The sequence below is a fragment of the Muntiacus reevesi genome, unplaced genomic scaffold (genome assembly GCF_963930625.1).
Source record: "Muntiacus reevesi unplaced genomic scaffold, mMunRee1.1 SCAFFOLD_65, whole genome shotgun sequence".
Taxonomy (NCBI): domain Eukaryota; kingdom Metazoa; phylum Chordata; class Mammalia; order Artiodactyla; family Cervidae; genus Muntiacus; species Muntiacus reevesi.
Window position 1 is genome coordinate 350,841 of NW_027077892.1, and position 21,788 is coordinate 372,628.

The window sequence follows — 21,788 nt, forward strand, 5'->3', positions numbered from 1 at the left end:
GAGCAGAACCGGCCCTTTCCCGCGGGAAGACCACCCCAACTGCCTGCAAAGGCCGGTTTGCAAGCATTCTCGCCAGACTGCTGCCGCTCCCTGACGAGGGAGGCCTGCTTTTCCCGCAAGTCGCGCACTCTGCTCTTAAGCCCGGGAGAAAAGCGCTTCGGTGTGGTCCTTTCTCTGGGCCCTTGCCCCTGAGCCTGGAGTCAACCTTGGACATCCACATTGCCAGGAAGAGGCAGAATCACATGCACACGTTTGTTCCTGCCCGATGCACCTTCCGAGGACTTGTTTGAGCCAGAGTCTGTCAGACATGTCGTGCGCAGCCCCAGCAGGACTGCCTGTGTGTCAAGGGGCAGAGATGATCTAGGTGCAGAGTGGGCCTCTTGCTTTCCCACCTTGCTGGAGGCTGCTGGGACAAAGTGGCCTTGGGCATAGACACACTTGCTCCGCATGTCCAAGTGACCAGCCCGTCGGAGCTCCAGGCTCTTGCTGTGTGAAAACAGCCCATGCCAGCTTCTCCCCTCCGAGTTGGACTCAAAAGAAGCCTATGCCAGGGGAAATATGCTAGGGGGTAAGTGACTGGGGAGGCGACCAGGCATGTCTAGACACACACCCCGCAGCCGGCCCCTTCATGGGGCAGGAGCCCCGGAGGCCAGGCAGGTCTGGGCAAGGCTGGCCAAGGACAGGGGTCTTACGGGGTCCTTCCCATGTCCTGTGGGGACTCTGAGCAGAACTGGACCTTTCCCGCAGGAAGACCTCCTCAACTGCCTCCAAAGGCCGGTTTGAAAGCATTCTCGCCAGACTGCTGCTGCTCCCTGCCGTGGGAGATCTGCTTTTCCCGCAAGTCGCGCACTCTGCACTTAAGACCGGAAGAAAAGCGCTTCGGGGTGGTCCTTGATCTGGGCCCTTGGCCCTGAGCCTGGAGTCAAGCTTGGACATCCACAGTGCCAGGAACAGGCAGAATCACATGCATACGTTTCTTCCTGCCCCCTGCACCTTCCGAGGACTAGGTTGAGCCAGAGTCTGTCAGACCTGTCCTCCGCAGCGCCAGAAGGACTGCCTGTGTGTCAAGGGGCAGAGATGATCTAGGGGCAGAATGGGCCTCTTGCTCTCCCAGCTGCCCTGAGGCTGCTGGGCCAAAGAGGCCTTGAGAATCCACACACTTTCTCCGCACTTCCCTGTGATCAGGCCGTCTGAGCTCCAGGCTCTTGCTGTGTGATAACAGCCCATGCCAGCACCTCCCCTCCGAGTAGGCCTTAAATAAGGCCAAGCACAGGGGAAATGCGCTAGGGGGTAAGGGACTGGGCAGGTGACCAGGTAGGTCTGGACAAACTGCCCGCAGTGTGCTCTTCATGTGGCAGCTGCCCCGGAGGCCCGGAAGTACTGGGCAACCCTGGCCAAGGGCAGAGACCATGCTGGGTGCTGCCCCTGGCCTGTGGGTCCTCTCAGCAGAACCACCCCTTTCCCGCATGAAGACCTCCCTGGCTGCCTCCAAGGGCCGGTTGCAAGCATTCTCGCCATCTGCCGCACCTCCCACCAAAAGGGAGGCTTGTTTTTCCCGCAAGTCGCGCAATCAGCTCCCAAGCCGGGAGAAAAGCACATCGGGGTGGTCCTTTTTCTGGGCCCTTGCCCCTGAGCCTGGAGGCAACCTTGGACGTCCACACTCCCAGGCCAAGAAAGAACCACATGCACACGTCGTTTCCTGAGCCGTGCACCTTCAGAGAGCTCGAGTCAGCCGGAGTCTGTGAGGCACATCCTCGGCCACCCCAGCAGCACAGCCTGTGTGTCAAGGGGCAGAGCCGACCTAGGGGCAGAGTGGGCCTCTTGCTCTCCCAGCTGCCCTGAGGCTGCTGGGAGAAAAAGGCGTTGGGCATGCAACCCGTTGCTCCCCACTTCCCTCTCACCAGGCCGTCTGAGTTCCAAGTCCTTGCAGTGTGGAGACAGCCTCTGCCAGCACCTCCCTCCTAGTTGGACTCAAAAGAAGCCTAGGCCACAGGAAGTATGCTAGGGGGTAAGTGACTTGGGAGGCGACCAGGCATGTCTAGTCACACACCCAGCAGCCTGCCCCTTCATGGGGCAGCAGCCCCGGAGGCCAGGGAGGTCTGGGCAAGGCTGGCCATGGACAGAGGTCTTGCTGGGACCTTCCCATGGCCTGAGGGGACTCTGTGCAGAACCGGCCCTTTCCCGCAGGAAGACCTCCCCAATTGCCTCCAAAGACCGATTTGCAAGCATTCTCGCCAGACTGCTGCCGCTCCCTGCCGAGGGAGGCCTGCTTTTCCCGCAAGTCGCGCACTCTGCTCTTAAGCCCGGGAGAAAAGCGCTTCGGGGTGGTCCTTGATCTGGGCCCTTGCCCCTGAGCCTGGAGTCAAGCTTGGACATCCACAGTGCCAGGAACAGGCAGAATCACATGCATACGTTTGTTACTGCCCCCTGCACCTTCCGAGGACTTGGTTGAGCCAGAGTCTGTCAGACATGTCCTCCGCAGCGCCAGAAGGACTGCCTGTGTGTCAAGGGGCAGAGATGATCTAGTGGCAGAATGGGCCTCTTGCTCTCCCAGCTGCCCTGAGGCTGCTGGGCCAAAGAAGCCTTGAGAATCCGCACACTTGTTCCGCAATTCCCTGTGACCAGGCCGTCTGAGCTCCAGGCTCTTGCTGTGTGATAACAGCCCATGCCAGGACCTACCCTCCGAGTAGGCCTTAAATAAGGCCAAGCACAGGGGAAATGCGCTAGGGGGTAAGGGACTGGGCAGGTGACCAGGTATGTCTGGACACACTCCCCGCAGTGTGCTCTTCATGTGGCAGCTGCCCCGGAGGCCCGGAAGTACTGGGCAACCCTGGCCAAGGGCAGAGACCATGCTGGGTGCTGCCCCTGGCCTGTGTGCCCTCTCAGGAGAACCACCCCTTTCCCGCATGAAGACCTCCCCGGCTGCCTCCAAGGGACGGTTGCAAGCATTCTCGCCGTCTGCCGCACCTCCCACCAAAAGGGAGGCTTGATTTTCCCGCAAGTCGCGCAATCAGCTCCCAAGCCGGGAGAAAAGCACATCGGGGTGGTCCTTTCTCTGGGCCCTTGCCCCTGAGCCTGGAGTCAACCTTGCAGGTCCAAACTCCCAGGCCGAGAAAGAACCACATGCACACGTCGTTTCCTGATCCCTGCACCTTCCGAGAGCTCGAGTCAGCCGGAGTCTGTGAGACACATCCTCGGCCACCCCAGCAGCACAGCCTGTGTGTCAAGGGGCAGAGCCGACCTAGGGGCAGAGTGGGCCTCCTGCTCTCCCAGCAGCCTCAGCTGCCCTGAGGCTGCTGGGAGAAACAGGCGTTGGGCATGCAACCCGTTTCTCCCCACTTCCCTCTCACCAGGCCGTCTGAGTTCCAAGACCTTGCAGTGTGGAGACAGCCTCTTCCAGCACCTCCCTCCTAGTTGGACTCAAAAGAAGCCTAGGCCACAGGAAATATGCTTGGGGGTAAGTGACTGGGGAGGCGACCAGGCATGTCTAGGCACACACCCAGCAGCCTGCCCCTTCATGGGGCAGCAGCCCCGGAGACCAGGGAGGTCTGGGCAAGGCTGGCCATGGACAGAGGTCTTGCTGGGTCCTTCCCATGGCCTGTGGGGACTCTGTGCAGAACCGGCCCTTTCCCGCAGGAAGACCTCCCCAATTGCCTCCAAAGGCCGGTTTGCAAGCATTCTCGCCAGACTGCTGCCGCTCCCTGCCGAGGGAGGACTGCTTTTCCCGCAAGTCGCGCACTCTGCTCTTCAGCCCGGGAGAAAAGCGCTTCGGGGTGGTCCTTGCTCTGGGACCTTTTCCCTGAGCCTGGAGTCAAGCTTGGACATCCACATTGCCAGGAAGAGGCAGAATCACATGAATAAGTTTGTTCCTGCCCCCTGCACCTTCCGAGGACTTGTTTGAGCCAGAGTCTGTCAGACATGTCCTCCACAGCCCGATCAGGACTGCCTGTGTTTCAAGGGGCAGAGCTGACCCAGGGTAGAGTGGGCGTCTTGCTTTCCCACCTTGCTGGAGAATGCTGGGACAAAGAGGCCTTGGGCATCCACACACTTGCTCCGCACTTCCCAGTAACCAGACCGTCTGAGCTCCAGGCTCTTGCTGTGTGAAAACAGCACATTCCAGCACCTCCCCTCCGAGTAGGCCTTAAATTAGGCCAAGCACAGGCGAAATGCGCTAGGGGGTAAGAGACTGGGGAGGTAACCAGGCATGTCTGGACACACTCCACGCAGCCTGCCCTTCATGGGGCAGCAGCCCCGGAGGCCTGTAAGTTCTGGGCAACCCTGGCCAAGGGCAGAGACCATGCTAGTTGCTGCCCCTGGCCTGTGGGTCCTCTCAGCAGAATCACCCCTTTCCCGCATGAAGACATCCCCGGCTGCCTCAAAGGGCCGGTTGCAAGCATTCTCGAAGGCTGCCGCACTTCCGACCCCAAGCGAGTCTTGTTTTTCCCGCAAGTCGCGCAATCTGCTCCCAAGCCGGGGAAAAGCACATCGGGGTGGTCCTTTCTCTGGGCCCTTGCCCCTGAGCCTGGAGTCGAGCTTGGACATCCACATTGCCAGGAAGAGGCAGAATCACATGCATACGTTTGTTCCTGCCCCCTGCACCTACCGAAGACTTGGTTGAGCCAGAGTCTGTCACATATGTCCTCCGCAGCCCTAGCAGGAATGCCTGTGTATCAAGGGGCAGAGCCAACCTAGGGGCAGAGTGTGCCTCTTGCTCTCCCAACTGCCCTGAGGCTGCTGGGAGAAAGAGGCTTTGGGCATCCAACCCGTTGCTCCCCACTTCCCTCTCACCAGGCCGTCTGAGCTCCAAGTCCTTGCAGTGTGGAGACAGCCTCTGCCAGCACCTCCCTCCGAGTTGGACTCAAAAGTGGCCTAGACCAGGGGAAATATGCTAGGGGTAAGTGACTGGGGAGGTGACCAGGCATGTCTAGAAACACACCCCGCAGCCTGCCCCTTCATGGGGCAGGAGTCCCGGAGGCTAGGGACGCCTGGGCAAGGCTGGCCAAGGACAGGGGTCTTGCGGGGTCCTTCCCATGGCCTGTGGGGACTCTGAGCAGAACCCGCCCTTTCCCGCAGGACGACCTCCCCAAATGCCTCCAAAGGCCGGTTTGCAAGCATTCTCGCCAGATTGCTGCCGCTCCCTGCCGAGGGAGGCCTGCTTTTCCCGCAAGTCGCGCACTCTGCTCTTAAGCCCGGGAGAAAAGCGCTTCGGGGTGGTCCTTGCTCTGGGCCCTATTCCGTGAGCCTGGAGTCAAGCTTGGACATCCACATTGCCAGGAAGAGGCAGAATCACATGCATACGTTTCTTCCTGCCCCCTGCACCTTCCGAGAACTTGTTTGAGCCTGAGTCTGTGAGACAAGTCCTCCGCAGTCCCAGCAGGCCTGCCTGTGTGTCAAGGGGCAGAGATGATCCAGGGCTAGAGAGGGCCTTTTGCTCTCCCACGTTGCTGGAGGCTGCTGGGCCAAAGAGTCCTTGGGAATCCACACACTTGCTCCGCACTTCCCTGTGACCAGGCCGTCTGAGCTCTAGGCTCTTGCTTGTGATAACAGCCCATGCCAGCATCTCCCCTCCGAGTAGGCCTTAAATTAGGCCAAGCACAGGCGAAATGCGCTAGGGGGTAAGAGACTGGGGAGGTAACCAGGCATGTCTGGACACACTCCACGCAGCCTGCCCTTCATGGGGCAGCAGCCCCGGAGGCCTGTAAGTTCTGGGCAACACTGGCCAAGGGCAGAGACCATGCTAGTTGCTGCCCCTGGCCTGTGGGTCCTCTCAGCAGAATCACCCCTTTCCCGCATGAAGACCTCCCCGGCTGCCTCAAAGGGCCAGTTGCAAGCATTCTCGAAGGCTGCCGCACTTCCGACCCCAAGCGAGGCTTGTTTTTCCCGCAAGTCGCGCAATCCGCTCCCAAGCTGGGGAAAAGTACATCGGGGTGGTCCTTTCTCTGGGCCCTTGCCCCTGAGCCTGGAGTCGAGCTTGGACATCCACATTGCCAGGAAGAGGCAGAATCACATGCATACGTTTGTTCCTGCCCCCTGCACCTACCGAAGACTTGGTTGAGCCAGAGTCTGTCACATATGTCCTCTGCAGCCCCTGCAGGAATGCCTGTGTATCAAGGGGCAGAGCCGACCTATGGGCAGAGTGGGCCTCGTGCTCTCACAACTGCCCTGAGGCTGCTGGGAGAAAGAGGCTTTGGGCATCCAACCCGTTGCTCCCCACTTCCCTCTCACCAGGCCGTCTGAGCTCCAAGTCCTTGCAGTGTGGAGACAGCGTCTTCCAGCACCTCCCCTCCGAGTTGGACTCAAAAGAATCCTAGGCCAGGGGAAATATGCTAGGCGGCAAGTGACTGGCAGTCGACCAGGCATGTCTAGGCACACACCCAGCAGCCAGCCCCTTCATGGGGCAGCAGCCCCGGAGGCCAGGGAGGTCTGGGCAAGGCTGGCCATGGACAGAGGTCTTGCTGGGTCCTTCCCATGGCCTGTGGGGACTCTGTGCAGAACCGGCCCTTTCCCGCAGGAAGACCTCCCCACTGCCTTCAAAGGCCGGTTTGCAAGCATTCTCGCCAGACTGCTGCCGCTCCCTGCCGAGGGAGGCCTGCTTTTCCCACAAGTCGCGCACTGTGCTCTTAAGCCCGGGAGAAAAGCGCTTCGGGGTGGTCATTGCTCTGGGCCCTATTCCGTGAGCCTGGAGTCAAACTTGGACATCCACATTGCCAGGAAGAGGCAGAATCACATGCATACGTTTCTTCCCGCCCCCTGCACCTTCCGAGAACTTGTTTGAGCCTGAGTCTGTCAGACAACTCCTCCGCAGTCCCAGCAGGCCTGCCTGTGTGTCAAGGGGCACAGATGGTCTAGGGGCAGAGTGGGCCTTTTGCTCTCCCACGTTGCTGGTGGCTGCTGGGCCAAAGAGGCCTTGGGAATCCACACACTTGCTCCGCACTTCCCTGTGACCAGGCCGTCTGAGCTCTAGGCTCTTGCTTGTGATAACAGCCCATGCCAGCACCTCCCCTCCTAGTAGGCCTCATAAAGGCCAAGCACAGGGCAAATGCGCTAGGGGGTAAGAGACTGGGGAGGTCACCAGGCATGTCTGGACACACTCCCCGCAGCGTGCCCATCATGGGGCAGCAGCCCCGGAGGCCCGGAATGTCTGGGCAACCCTGGCCAAGGGCAGAGACCATGCTGGGTGTTGGCCCTGGCCTGTGGGTCCTCTCAGCAGAACCACCCCTTTCCCGCATGAAGACCTCCCCAGCTGCCTCCAAGGGTCGGTTGCAAGCATTCTCGCCGGCGGCCGCACCTCCCACCCCAAGGGAGGCTTGTTTATCCCGCAAGTCGCGCAATCCGCTCCCAAGCCGGGAGAAAAGCACATCAGGGTGGTCGTTTCACTGGGCCCTTGCCCCTGAGCCTGGAGTCAACCTTGGAGGTCCAAACTCCCAGGCCGAGAAAGAACCACATGCACACGTCGTTTCCTGAGCCCTGCACCTTCCGAGAGCTCGAGTGATCTGGAGTCTGTGAGGCACATCGTCGGCCACCCCAGCAGCACAGCCTGTGTGTCAAGGGGCAGATCTGACCTAGGGGCAGAGTGGGCCTCTTGCTCTCCCAGCTGCCCTGAGGCTGCTGGGAGAAAAAGGCTTTGGGCATGCAACCCGTTGCTCCCCACTTCCCTCTCACCAGGCCGTCTGAGCTCCAAGTCCTTGCAGTGTGGAGACAGCTTCTGCCAGCACACCCTGTCCAAGTTGGACTCAAAAGAGGCCTAGGCCAGGGGAAATATGCTAGGGGGTAAGTAATTGGCGAGTCAACGAGGCAAATCTAGACACACACCCTGAAGCATACCCCTTCATGGGGCAGGAGCCCCGGAGGCCAGGGAGGTCTGGGCAAGGCTGGCCAAGGACAGGGGTCTTGCTGGGTCCTTCCCATAGCCTGTGGGGACTCTGTGCAGAACCGGCCCTTTCCCGGAGGAAGACCTCCCCAACTGCCTCCCAAGGCCGGTTTGCAAGCATTCTCGCCAGACTGCTGCTGCTCCCTGCCGTGGGAGATCTGCTTATCCCGCAAGTCGCGCACTCTGCACTTAAGCCCGGGAGAAACGCACTTCGGGGTGTTCCTTTCTCTGGGCCCTTGTCCCTGAGCCTGGAGTCAAGCTTGGACATCCACATTGCCAGGAATAGGCAGAATCACATGCATACGTTTCTTCCTGCCCCCTGCACCTTCCGAGGACTTGGTTGAGCAAGAGTCTTTCAGACATGTCCTCCGCAGCGCCAGAAGGACTTTCTGTGTGTCAAGGGGCAGAGATGATCTAGTGGCAGATTGGGCCTCTTGCTCTCCCAGCAGCCCTGAGGCTGCTGGGCCAAAGAGGCCTTGAGAATCCACACACTTGCTCCGCACTTCCCTGTGACCAGGCCGTCTGAGCTCCAGGCTCTTGCTGTGTGATAACAGCCCATGCCAGCACCTCCCCTCCGAGTAGGCCTTAAATAAGGCCAAGCACAGGGGAAATGAGCTAGGGGGTAAGGGACTGTGGAGGTGACCAGGCATGTCTGGACACACTCCCCGCAGTGTGCTCTTCATGTGGCAGCTGCCCTGGAGGCCCGGAAGGTCTGGGCAACCCTGGCCAAGGGCAGAGACCATGCTGTGTGTTGCCCCTGGCCTGTGGGTCCTCTCAGCAGAACCACCCCTTTCCCGCATGAAGACCTCCCTGGCTGCCTCCAAGACCGGTTGCAAGCATTCTCGCCATCTGCCGCACCTCCCACCAAAAGGGAGGCTTGTTTTTCCCGCAAGTCGCGCAATCCGCTCCCAAGCCGGGAGAAAAGCACATCGGGGTGGTCCTTTCTCTGGGCCCTTGCCCCTGAGCCTGGAGTCAACCTTGGAGGTCCACACTCCCAGGCCAAGAAAGAACCACATGCACACGTCGTTTCCTGAGCCCTGCACCTTCCGAGAGCTCGAGTCAGCCGGAGTCTGTGAGGCACATCCTCGGCCACCCCAGCAGCACAGCCTGTATGTCAAGGGGCAGAGCTGACCTAGGGGCAGAGTGGGCCTCCTGCTCTCCCAGCTGCCCTGAGGCTGCTGGGAGAAACAGGCGTTGGGCATGCAACCCTTTGCTCCCCACTTCCCTCTCACCAGGCCGTCTGAGTTCCAACTCCTTGCAGTGTGGAGACAGCCTCTGCCAGCACCTCCCTCCTAGTTGGACTCAAAAGAAGCCTAGGCCACAGGAAATATGCTAGGGGGTAAGTGAGTGGGGAGGCGACCAGGCATGTCTAGGCACACACCCAGCAGCCTGCCCCTTCATGGGGCAGCAGCCCCGGAGGCCAGGGAGGTCTGGGCAAGGCTGGCCATGGACAGAGGTCTTGCTGGGTCCTTCCCATGGCCTGTGGGGACTCTGTGCAGAACCGGCCCTTTCCCGCAGGAAGACCTCCCCAATTGCCTCCAAAGGCCGGTTTGCAAGCATTCTCGCCAGACTGCTGCCGCTCCCTGCCGAGGGAGGACTGCTTTTCCCGCAAGTCGCGCACTCTGCTCTTCAGCCCGGGAGAAAAGCGCTTCGGGGTGGTCCTTGCTCTGGGACCTTTTCCCTGAGCCTGGAGTCAAGCTTGGACATCCACATTGCCAGGAAGAGGCAGAATCACATGAATAAGTTTGTTCCTGCCCCCTGCACCTTCCGAGGACTTGTTTGAGCCAGAGTCTGTCAGACATGTCCTCCACAGCCCGATCAGGACTGCCTGTGTTTCAAGGGGCAGAGCTGACCCAGGGTAGAGTGGGCGTCTTGCTTTCCCACCTTGCTGGAGAATGCTGGGACAAAGAGGCCTTGGGCATCCACACACTTGCTCCGCACTTCCCAGTAACCAGACCGTCTGAGCTCCAGGCTCTTGCTGTGTGAAAACAGCACATTCCAGCACCTCCCCTCCGAGTAGGCCTTAAATTAGGCCAAGCACAGGCGAAATGCGCTAGGGGGTAAGAGACTGGGGAGGTAACCAGGCATGTCTGGACACACTCCACGCAGCCTGCCCTTCATGGGGCAGGAGCCCCGGAGGCCTGTAAGTTCTGGGCAACCCTGGCCAAGGGCAGAGACCATGCTAGTTGCTGCCCCTGGCCTGTGGGTCCTCTCAGCAGAATCACCCCTTTCCCGCATGAAGACATCCCCGGCTGCCTCAAAGGGCCGGTTGCAAGCATTCTCGAAGGCTGCCGCACTTCCGACCCCAAGCGAGTCTTGTTTTTCCCGCAAGTCGCGCAATCTGCTCCCAAGCCGGGGAAAAGCACATCGGGGTGGTCCTTTCTCTGGGCCCTTGCCCCTGAGCCTGGAGTCGAGCTTGGACATCCACATTGCCAGGAAGAGGCAGAATCACATGCATACGTTTGTTCCTGCCCCCTGCACCTACCGAAGACTTGGTTGAGCCAGAGTCTGTCACATATGTCCTCCGCAGCCCTAGCAGGAATGCCTGTGTATCAAGGGGCAGAGCCAACCTAGGGGCAGAGTGTGCCTCTTGCTCTCCCAACTGCCCTGAGGCTGCTGGGAGAAAGAGGCTTTGGGCATCCAACCCGTTGCTCCCCACTTCCCTCTCACCAGGCCGTCTGAGCTCCAAGTCCTTGCAGTGTGGAGACAGCCTCTGCCAGCACCTCCCTCCGAGTTGGACTCAAAAGTGGCCTAGACCAGGGGAAATATGCTAGGGGTAAGTGACTGGGGAGGTGACCAGGCATGTCTAGAAACACACCCCGCAGCCTGCCCCTTCATGGGGCAGGAGTCCCGGAGGCTAGGGACGCCTGGGCAAGGCTGGCCAAGGACAGGGGTCTTGCGGGGTCCTTCCCATGGCCTGTGGGGACTCTGAGCAGAACCCGCCCTTTCCCGCAGGACGACCTCCCCAAATGCCTCCAAAGGCCGGTTTGCAAGCATTCTCGCCAGATTGCTGCCGCTCCCTGCCGAGGGAGGCCTGCTTTTCCCGCAAGTCGCGCACTCTGCTCTTAAGCCCGGGAGAAAAGCGCTTCGGGGTGGTCCTTGCTCTGGGCCCTATTCCGTGAGCCTGGAGTCAAGCTTGGACATCCACATTGCCAGGAAGAGGCAGAATCACATGCATACGTTTCTTCCTGCCCCCTGCACCTTCCGAGAACTTGTTTGAGCCTGAGTCTGTGAGACAAGTCCTCCGCAGTCCCAGCAGGCCTGCCTGTGTGTCAAGGGGCAGAGATGATCCAGGGCTAGAGAGGGCCTTTTGCTCTCCCACGTTGCTGGAGGCTGCTGGGCCAAAGAGTCCTTGGGAATCCACACACTTGCTCCGCACTTCCCTGTGACCAGGCCGTCTGAGCTCTAGGCTCTTGCTTGTGATAACAGCCCATGCCAGCATCTCCCCTCCGAGTAGGCCTTAAATTAGGCCAAGCACAGGCGAAATGCGCTAGGGGGTAAGAGACTGGGGAGGTAACCAGGCATGTCTGGACACACTCCACGCAGCCTGCCCTTCATGGGGCAGCAGCCCCGGAGGCCTGTAAGTTCTGGGCAACACTGGCCAAGGGCAGAGACCATGCTAGTTGCTGCCCCTGGCCTGTGGGTCCTCTCAGCAGAATCACCCCTTTCCCGCATGAAGACCTCCCCGGCTGCCTCAAAGGGCCAGTTGCAAGCATTCTCGAAGGCTGCCGCACTTCCGACCCCAAGCGAGGCTTGTTTTTCCCGCAAGTCGCGCAATCCGCTCCCAAGCCGGGGAAAAGCACATCGGGGTGGTCCTTTCTCTGGGCCCTTGCCCCTGAGCCTGGAGTCGAGCTTGGACATCCACATTGCCAGGAAGAGGCAGAATCACATGCATACGTTTGTTCCTGCCCCCTGCACCTACCGAAGACTTGGTTGAGCCAGAGTCTGTCACATATGTCCTCTGCAGCCCCTGCAGGAATGCCTGTGTATCAAGGGGCAGAGCCGACCTATGGGCAGAGTGGGCCTCGTGCTCTCACAACTGCCCTGAGGCTGCTGGGAGAAAGAGGCTTTGGGCATCCAACCCGTTGCTCCCCACTTCCCTCTCACCAGGCCGTCTGAGCTCCAAGTCCTTGCAGTGTGGAGACAGCGTCTTCCAGCACCTCCCCTCCGAGTTGGACTCAAAAGAATCCTAGGCCAGGGGAAATATGCTAGGCGGCAAGTGACTGGCAGTCGACCAGGCATGTCTAGGCACACACCCAGCAGCCAGCCCCTTCATGGGGCAGCAGCCCCGGAGGCCAGGGAGGTCTGGGCAAGGCTGGCCATGGACAGAGGTCTTGCTGGGTCCTTCCCATGGCCTGTGGGGACTCTGTGCAGAACCGGCCCTTTCCCGCAGGAAGACCTCCCCACTGCCTTCAAAGGCCGGTTTGCAAGCATTCTCGCCAGACTGCTGCCGCTCCCTGCCGAGGGAGGCCTGCTTTTCCCACAAGTCGCGCACTGTGCTCTTAAGCCCGGGAGAAAAGCGCTTCGGGGTGGTCCTTGCTCTGGGCCCTATTCCGTGAGCCTGGAGTCAAACTTGGACATCCACATTGCCAGGAAGAGGCAGAATCACATGCATACGTTTCTTCCCGCCCCCTGCACCTTCCGAGAACTTGTTTGAGCCTGAGTCTGTCAGACAACTCCTCCGCAGTCCCAGCAGGCCTGCCTGTGTGTCAAGGGGCACAGATGGTCTAGGGGCAGAGTGGGCCTTTTGCTCTCCCACGTTGCTGGTGGCTGCTGGGCCAAAGAGGCCTTGGGAATCCACACACTTGCTCCGCACTTCCCTGTGACCAGGCCGTCTGAGCTCTAGGCTCTTGCTTGTGATAACAGCCCATGCCAGCACCTCCCCTCCTAGTAGGCCTCATAAAGGCCAAGCACAGGGGCAATGCGCTAGGGGGTAAGAGACTGGGGAGGTCACCAGGCATGTCTGGACACACTCCCCGCAGCGTGCCCATCATGGGGCAGCAGCCCCGGAGGCCCGGAATGTCTGGGCAACCCTGGCCAAGGGCAGAGACCATGCTGGGTGTTGGCCCTGGCCTGTGGGTCCTCTCAGCAGAACCACCCCTTTCCCGCATGAAGACCTCCCCGGCTGCCTCCAAGGGTCGGTTGCAAGCATTCTCGCCGGCGGCCGCACCTCCCACCCCAAGGGAGGCTTGTTTATCCCGCAAGTCGCGCAATCCGCTCCCAAGCCGGGAGAAAAGCACATCAGGGTGGTCGTTTCACTGGGCCCTTGCCCCTGAGCCTGGAGTCAACCTTGGAGGTCCAAACTCCCAGGCCGAGAAAGAACCACATGCACACGTCGTTTCCTGAGCCCTGCACCTTCCGAGAGCTCGAGTGATCTGGAGTCTGTGAGGCACATCGTCGGCCACCCCAGCAGCACAGCCTGTGTGTCAAGGGGCAGATCTGACCTAGGGGCAGAGTGGGCCTCTTGCTCTCCCAGCTGCCCTGAGGCTGCTGGGAGAAAAAGGCGTTGGGCATGCAACCCGTTGCTCCCCACTTCCCTCTCACCAGGCCGTCTGAGCTCCAAGTCCTTGCAGTGTGGAGACAGCTTCTGCCAGCACACCCTGTCCAAGTTGGACTCAAAAGAGGCCTAGGCCAGGGGAAATATGCTAGGGGGTAAGTAATTGGCGAGTCAACGAGGCAAATCTAGACACACACCCTGAAGCATACCCCTTCGTGGGGCAGGAGCCCCGGAGGCCAGGGAGGTCTGGGCAAGGCTGGCCAAGGACAGGGGTCTTGCTGGGTCCTTCCCATAGCCTGTGGGGACTCTGTGCAGAACCGGCCCTTTCCCGGAGGAAGACCTCCCCAACTGCCTCCCAAGGCCGGTTTGCAAGCATTCTCGCCAGACTGCTGCTGCTCCCTGCCGTGGGAGATCTGCTTATCCCGCAAGTCGCGCACTCTGCACTTAAGCCCGGGAGAAACGCACTTCGGGGTGTTCCTTTCTCTGGGCCCTTGTCCCTGAGCCTGGAGTCAAGCTTGGACATCCACATTGCCAGGAATAGGCAGAATCACATGCATACGTTTCTTCCTGCCCCCTGCACCTTCCGAGGACTTGGTTGAGCAAGAGTCTTTCAGACATGTCCTCCGCAGCGCCAGAAGGACTTTCTGTGTGTCAAGGGGCAGAGATGATCTAGTGGCAGATTGGGCCTCTTGCTCTCCCAGCAGCCCTGAGGCTGCTGGGCCAAAGAGGCCTTGAGAATCCACACACTTGCTCCGCACTTCCCTGTGACCAGGCCGTCTGAGCTCCAGGCTCTTGCTGTGTGATAACAGCCCATGCCAGCACCTCCCCTCCGAGTAGGCCTTAAATAAGGCCAAGCACAGGGGAAATGAGCTAGGGGGTAAGGGACTGTGGAGGTGACCAGGCATGTCTGGACACACTCCCCGCAGTGTGCTCTTCATGTGGCAGCTGCCCTGGAGGCCCGGAAGGTCTGGGCAACCCTGGCCAAGGGCAGAGACCATGCTGTGTGTTGCCCCTGGCCTGTGGGTCCTCTCAGCAGAACCACCCCTTTCCCGCATGAAGACCTCCCCGGCTGCCTCCAAGACCGGTTGCAAGCATTCTCGCCGTCTGCCGCACCTCCCACCAAAAGGGAGGCTTGTTTTTCCCGCAAGTCGCGCAATCCGCTCCCAAGCCGGGAGAAAAGCACATCGGGGTGGTCCTTTCTCTGGGCCCTTGCCCCTGAGCCTGGAGTCAACCTTGGAGGTCCACACTCCCAGGCCAAGAAAGAACCACATGCACACGTCGTTTCCTGAGCCCTGCACCTTCCGAGAGCTCGAGTCAGCCGGAGTCTGTGAGGCACATCCTCGGCCACCCCAGCAGCACAGCCTGTATGTCAAGGGGCAGAGCTGACCTAGGGGCAGAGTGGGCCTCCTGCTCTCCCAGCTGCCCTGAGGCTGCTGGGAGAAACAGGCGTTGGGCATGCAACCCTTTGCTCCCCACTTCCCTCTCACCAGGCCGTCTGAGTTCCAACTCCTTGCAGTGTGGAGACAGCCTCTGCCAGCACCTCCCTCCTAGTTGGACTCAAAAGAAGCCTAGGCCACAGGAAATATGCTAGGGGGTAAGTGAGTGGGGAGGCGACCAGGCATGTCTAGGCACACACCCAGCAGCCTGCCCCTTCATGGGGCAGCAGCCCCGGAGGCCAGGGAGGTCTGGGCAAGGCTGGCCATGGACAGAGGTCTTGCTGGGTCCTTCCCATGGCCTGTGGGGACTCTGTGCAGAACCGGCCCTTTCCCGCAGGAAGACCTCCCCAATTGCCTCCAAAGGCCGGTTTGCAAGCATTCTCGCCAGACTGCTGCCGCTCCCTGCCGAGGGAGGACTGCTTTTCCCGCAAGTCGCGCACTCTGCTCTTCAGCCCGGGAGAAAAGCGCTTCGGGGTGGTCCTTGCTCTGGGACCTTTTCCCTGAGCCTGGAGTCAAGCTTGGACATCCACATTGCCAGGAAGAGGCAGAATCACATGAATAAGTTTGTTCCTGCCCCCTGCACCTTCCGAGGACTTGTTTGAGCCAGAGTCTGTCAGACATGTCCTCCACAGCCCGATCAGGACTGCCTGTGTTTCAAGGGGCAGAGCTGACCCAGGGTAGAGTGGGCGTCTTGCTTTCCCACCTTGCTGGAGAATGCTGGGACAAAGAGGCCTTGGGCATCCACACACTTGCTCCGCACTTCCCAGTAACCAGACCGTCTGAGCTCCAGGCTCTTGCTGTGTGAAAACAGCACATTCCAGCACCTCCCCTCCGAGTAGGCCTTAAATTAGGCCAAGCACAGGCGAAATGCGCTAGGGGGTAAGAGACTGGGGAGGTAACCAGGCATGTCTGGACACACTCCACGCAGCCTGCCCTTCATGGGGCAGGAGCCCCGGAGGCCTGTAAGTTCTGGGCAACCCTGGCCAAGGGCAGAGACCATGCTAGTTGCTGCCCCTGGCCTGTGGGTCCTCTCAGCAGAATCACCCCTTTCCCGCATGAAGACATCCCCGGCTGCCTCAAAGGGCCGGTTGCAAGCATTCTCGAAGGCTGCCGCACTTCCGACCCCAAGCGAGTCTTGTTTTTCCCGCAAGTCGCGCAATCTGCTCCCAAGCCGGGGAAAAGCACATCGGGGTGGTCCTTTCTCTGGGCCCTTGCCCCTGAGCCTGGAGTCGAGCTTGGACATCCACATTGCCAGGAAGAGGCAGAATCACATGCATACGTTTGTTCCTGCCCCCTGCACCTACCGAAGACTTGGTTGAGCCAGAGTCTGTCACATATGTCCTCCGCAGCCCTAGCAGGAATGCCTGTGTATCAAGGGGCAGAGCCAACCTAGGGGCAGAGTGTGCCTCTTGCTCTCCCAACTGCCCTGAGGCTGCTGGGAGAAAGAGGCTTTGGGCATCCAACCCGTTGCTCCCCACTTCCCTCTCACCAGGCCGTCTGAGCTCCAAGTCCTTGCAGTGTGGAGACAGCCTCTGCCAGCACCTCCCTCCGAGTTGGACTCAAAAGTGGCCTAGACCAGGGGAAATATGCTAGGGGTAAGTGACTGGGGAGGTGACCAGGCATGTCTAGAAACACACCCCGCAGCCTGCCCCTTCATGGGGCAGGAGTCCCGGAGGCTAGGGACGCCTGGGCAAGGCTGGCCAAGGACAGGGGTCTTGCGGGGTCCTTCCCATGGCCTGTGGGGACTCTGAGCAGAACCCGCCCTTTCCCGCAGGACGACCTCCCCAAATGCCTCCAAAGGCCGGTTTGCAAGCATTCTCGCCAGATTGCTGCCGCTCCCTGCCGAGGGAGGCCTGCTTTTCCCGCAAGTCGCGCACTCTGCTCTTAAGCCCGGGAGAAAAGCGCTTCGGGGTGGTCCTTGCTCTGGGCCCTATTCCGTGAGCCTGGAGTCAAGCTTGGACATCCACATTGCCAGGAAGAGGCAGAATCACATGCATACGTTTCTTCCTGCCCCCTGCACCTTCCGAGAACTTGTTTGAGCCTGAGTCTGTGAGACAAGTCCTCCGCAGTCCCAGCAGGCCTGCCTGTGTGTCAAGGGGCAGAGATGATCCAGGGCTAGAGAGGGCCTTTTGCTCTCCCACGTTGCTGGAGGCTGCTGGGCCAAAGAGTCCTTGGGAATCCACACACTTGCTCCGCACTTCCCTGTGACCAGGCCGTCTGAGCTCTAGGCTCTTGCTTGTGATAACAGCCCATGCCAGCATCTCCCCTCCGAGTAGGCCTTAAATTAGGCCAAGCACAGGCAAAATGCGCTAGGGGGTAAGAGACTGGGGAGGTAACCAGGCATGTCTGGACACACTCCACGCAGCCTGCCCTTCATGGGGCAGCAGCCCCGGAGGCCTGTAAGTTCTGGGCAACACTGGCCAAGGGCAGAGACCATGCTAGTTGCTGCCCCTGGCCTGTGGGTCCTCTCAGCAGAATCACCCCTTTCCCGCATGAAGACCTCCCCGGCTGCCTCAAAGGGCCAGTTGCAAGCATTCTCGAAGGCTGCCGCACTTCCGACCCCAAGCGAGGCTTGTTTTTCCCGCAAGTCGCGCAATCCGCTCCCAAGCCGGGGAAAAGCACATCGGGGTGGTCCTTTCTCTGGGCCCTTGCCCCTGAGCCTGGAGTCGAGCTTGGACATCCACATTGCCAGGAAGAGGCAGAATCACATGCATACGTTTGTTCCTGCCCCCTGCACCTACCGAAGACTTGGTTGAGCCAGAGTCTGTCACATATGTCCTCTGCAGCCCCTGCAGGAATGCCTGTGTATCAAGGGGCAGAGCCGACCTATGGGCAGAGTGGGCCTCGTGCTCTCACAACTGCCCTGAGGCTGCTGGGAGAAAGAGGCTTTGGGCATCCAACCCGTTGCTCCCCACTTCCCTCTCACCAGGCCGTCTGAGCTCCAAGTCCTTGCAGTGTGGAGACAGCGTCTTCCAGCACCTCCCCTCCGAGTTGGACTCAAAAGAATCCTAGGCCAGGGGAAATATGCTAGGCGGCAAGTGACTGGCAGTCGACCAGGCATGTCTAGGCACACACCCAGCAGCCAGCCCCTTCATGGGGCAGCAGCCCCGGAGGCCAGGGAGGTCTGGGCAAGGCTGGCCATGGACAGAGGTCTTGCTGGGTCCTTCCCATGGCCTGTGGGGACTCTGTGCAGAACCGGCCCTTTCCCGCAGGAAGACCTCCCCACTGCCTTCAAAGGCCGGTTTGCAAGCATTCTCGCCAGACTGCTGCCGCTCCCTGCCGAGGGAGGCCTGCTTTTCCCACAAGTCGCGCACTGTGCTCTTAAGCCCGGGAGAAAAGCGCTTCGGGGTGGTCCTTGCTCTGGGCCCTATTCCGTGAGCCTGGAGTCAAACTTGGACATCCACATTGCCAGGAAGAGGCAGAATCACATGCATACGTTTCTTCCCGCCCCCTGCACCTTCCGAGAACTTGTTTGAGCCTGAGTCTGTCAGACAACTCCTCCGCAGTCCCAGCAGGCCTGCCTGTGTGTCAAGGGGCACAGATGGTCTAGGGGCAGAGTGGGCCTTTTGCTCTCCCACGTTGCTGGTGGCTGCTGGGCCAAAGAGGCCTTGGGAATCCACACACTTGCTCCGCACTTCCCTGTGACCAGGCCGTCTGAGCTCTAGGCTCTTGCTTGTGATAACAGCCCATGCCAGCACCTCCCCTCCTAGTAGGCCTCATAAAGGCCAAGCACAGGGGCAATGCGCTAGGGGGTAAGAGACTGGGGAGGTCACCAGGCATGTCTGGACACACTCCCCGCAGCGTGCCCATCATGGGGCAGCAGCCCCGGAGGCCCGGAATGTCTGGGCAACCCTGGCCAAGGGCAGAGACCATGCTGGGTGTTGGCCCTGGCCTGTGGGTCCTCTCAGCAGAACCACCCCTTTCCCGCATGAAGACCTCCCCGGCTGCCTCCAAGGGTCGGTTGCAAGCATTCTCGCCGGCGGCCGCACCTCCCACCCCAAGGGAGGCTTGTTTATCCCGCAAGTCGCGCAATCCGCTCCCAAGCCGGGAGAAAAGCACATCAGGGTGGTCGTTTCACTGGGCCCTTGCCCCTGAGCCTGGAGTCAACCTTGGAGGTCCAAACTCCCAGGCCGAGAAAGAACCACATGCACACGTCGTTTCCTGAGCCCTGCACCTTCCGAGAGCTCGAGTGATCTGGAGTCTGTGAGGCACATCGTCGGCCACCCCAGCAGCACAGCCTGTGTGTCAAGGGGCAGATCTGACCTAGGGGCAGAGTGGGCCTCTTGCTCTCCCAGCTGCCCTGAGGCTGCTGGGAGAAAAAGGCTTTGGGCATGCAACCCGTTGCTCCCCACTTCCCTCTCACCAGGCCGTCTGAGCTCCAAGTCCTTGCAGTGTGGAGACAGCTTCTGCCAGCACACCCTGTCCAAGTTGGACTCAAAAGAGGCCTAGGCCAGGGGAAATATGCTAGGGGGTAAGTAATTGGCGAGTCAACGAGGCAAATCTAGACACACACCCTGAAGCATACCCCTTCGTGGGGCAGGAGCCCCGGAGGCCAGGGAGGTCTGGGCAAGGCTGGCCAAGGACAGGGGTCTTGCTGGGTCCTTCCCATAGCCTGTGGGGACTCTGTGCAGAACCGGCCCTTTCCCGGAGGAAGACCTCCCCAACTGCCTCCCAAGGCCGGTTTGCAAGCATTCTCGCCAGACTGCTGCTGCTCCCTGCCGTGGGAGATCTGCTTATCCCGCAAGTCGCGCACTCTGCACTTAAGCCCGGGAGAAACGCACTTCGGGGTGTTCCTTTCTCTGGGCCCTTGTCCCTGAGCCTGGAGTCAAGCTTGGACATCCACATTGCCAGGAATAGGCAGAATCACATGCATACGTTTCTTCCTGCCCCCTGCACCTTCCGAGGACTTGGTTGAGCAAGAGTCTTTCAGACATGTCCTCCGCAGCGCCAGAAGGACTTTCTGTGTGTCAAGGGGCAGAGATGATCTAGTGGCAGATTGGGCCTCTTGCTCTCCCAGCAGCCCTGAGGCTGCTGGGCCAAAGAGGCCTTGAGAATCCACACACTTGCTCCGCACTTCCCTGTGACCAGGCCGTCTGAGCTCCAGGCTCTTGCTGTGTGATAACAGCCCATGCCAGCACCTCCCCTCCGAGTAGGCCTTAAATAAGGCCAAGCACAGGGGAAATGAGCTAGGGGGTAAGGGACTGGGGAGGTGACCAGGCATGTCTGGACACACTCCACGCAGCCTGCCCTTCATGGGGCAGCAGCCCCGGAGGCCTGTAAGTTCTGGGCAACCCTGGCCAAGGGCAGAGACCATGCTAGTTGCTGCCCCTGGCCTGTGGGTCCTCTCAGCAGAATCACCCCTTTCCCGCGTGAAGACCTCCCCGGCTGCCTCAAAGGGCCAGTTGCAAGCATTCTCGAAGGCTGCCGCACTTCCGACCCCAAGCGAGGCTTGTTTTTCCCGCAAGTCGCGCAATCCGCTCCCTAGCCGGGGAAAAGCACATCGGGGTGGTCCTTTCTCTGGGCCCTTGCCCCTGAGCCTGGAGTCGAGCTTGGACATCCACATTGCCAGGAAGAGGCAGAATCACATGCATACGTTTGTTCCTGCCCCCTGCACCTACCGAAGACTTGGTTGAGCCAGAGTCTGTCACATAGGTCCTCCGCAGCCCCAGCAGGAATGTCTGTGTATCAAGGGGCAGAGCCGACCTAGGGGCAGAGTGGGCCTCTTGCTCTCCCAACTGCCCTGAGGCTGCTGGGAGAAAGAGGCTTTGGGCATCCAACCCGTTCCTCCCCACTTCCCTCTCACCAGGCCGTCTGAGCTCCAAGTCCTTGCAGTGTGGAGACTGCCTCTGCCAGCACCTCCCTCCGAGTTGGACTCAAAAGTGGCCTAGACCAGGGGAAATATGCTAGGGGTAAGTGACTGGGGAGGCGACCAGGCATGTCTAGACACACAACCCGCAGCCTGCCCCTTCATGGGGCAGGAGTCCCGGAGGCCAGGGACCCCTGGGCAAGGCTGGCCAAGGACAGGGGTCTTGGGGGGTACTTCCCATGGCCTGTGGGGACTCTGAGCAGAACCGGCCCTTTCCCGCAGGACGACCTCCCCAACTGCGTCCAAAGGCCGGTTTGCAAGCATTCTCGCCAGATTGCTGCCGCTCCCTGCCGAGGGAGACCTGCTTTTCCCGCAAGTCGCGCACTCTGCTCTTAAGCCCGGGAGAAAAGCGCTTCGGGGTGGTCCTTGCTCTGGGCCCTATTCCGTGAGCCTGGAGTCAAGCTTGGACATCCACATTGCCAGGAAGAGGCAGAATCACATGCATACGTTTCTTCCTGCCCCCTGCACCTTCCGAGAACTGGTTTGAGCCTGTCTGTCAGACATGTCCTCCGCAGCCCCAGCAGGACTGCCTGTGTTTCAATGGGAAGTGCCGACCTAGGGGCAGAGTCGGCCTCAGTGAGGGAGTTACGGCCAGCAGACGAGAGATTTTGCAAACAGGCCTTTGGAGGCTGCTGGTGAGGTCTTCCAATGGCAGAGTCCTGGTTCTGCTCAAAGGCCCCAAAGGCCATGGGCAGGTTCCAGCATGGACCCTGCCCCAGGACAGCCATGACCAGACCTTCCTTTCCTCCGGGGTTACTGCCTCACGAAAGGGCAGGCGGCAGGGAGTTGTTCAGGCATGCCCAGACACCTCCCCAGGATCATTCCCTGAGCGCTTTTCCCATGGTTCCTAGGGCTCATTTGAGGCCTATTTGGAGGGGAGGTTTCTGCCAGGGGCTCTCTCCACACTGCAAGTGTCTCGAGCCCGGAAGGCGTGGTGAGAGGAAGAGGCCAGCAACGGGGTCGATGCCCATGGCCTCTTTGTCCCAGAAGCCTCAGGGCAGCAGGGTGAGCAAGTGGCCCTCAGTGACCCTAGGTCGGCCCTGCCCCTTGACACACAGGCACTGCTACTGGGCCTCCCCAGGAGCTGCCTAACAGACTGTGGCTCTCCCGAGCTCTCTG